We start from the raw sequence: 569 nt of genomic DNA, 5'->3' as shown, positions 1-569 counted from the left end.
GTCCGCGCAAAAAGTAGTTCTATTACCACTTACTTGTGTGTACACTAGCTCATCATAAACGCATCGAAAATTTACGTATTCCTCAAGAAAGATCTTATTCATTCATTTTCTTGGTATTTACTTCATTTCAATCAGAAATAATTTATTTTCATAAAAACAGTTTAAATTTATGCAAAAATCAATACGCGTCTAAAATGTAGGACATTCCAATTATGGTAAAGATATGCGCCAAATATGGGTTAAACGGCCATATTTGGCTATGACAACACAATAATACTGGTTTCGCTTTAGAAGTACATTTTGAGATATTTATTTCAATTTTCCATCTTCAGACTGATCAATATTAATTATACTTGGAGTGTTGCTAAAATTGATGAAGGTTTATATTTATGTTAAAAGCTGTAGAACTTTGCTTAAAAAGTTCATTCAGTGCTTACCATTATGCTGTTATAGCTATATGTCTGGCCAACTTATCTTATCTTTCAAGAGATATAGAATCTACATGGAATGTATCGAATTAATTGCATGCATGTCATGTGCGTATCTTGAATCTCAATCACATTTTTTAA

The sequence above is a fragment of the Mercenaria mercenaria genome, chromosome 1 (assembly GCF_021730395.1).
Source record: "Mercenaria mercenaria strain notata chromosome 1, MADL_Memer_1, whole genome shotgun sequence".
Classification (NCBI taxonomy): domain Eukaryota; kingdom Metazoa; phylum Mollusca; class Bivalvia; order Venerida; family Veneridae; genus Mercenaria; species Mercenaria mercenaria.
Note: the sequence above shows the minus strand (reverse complement) of the source record.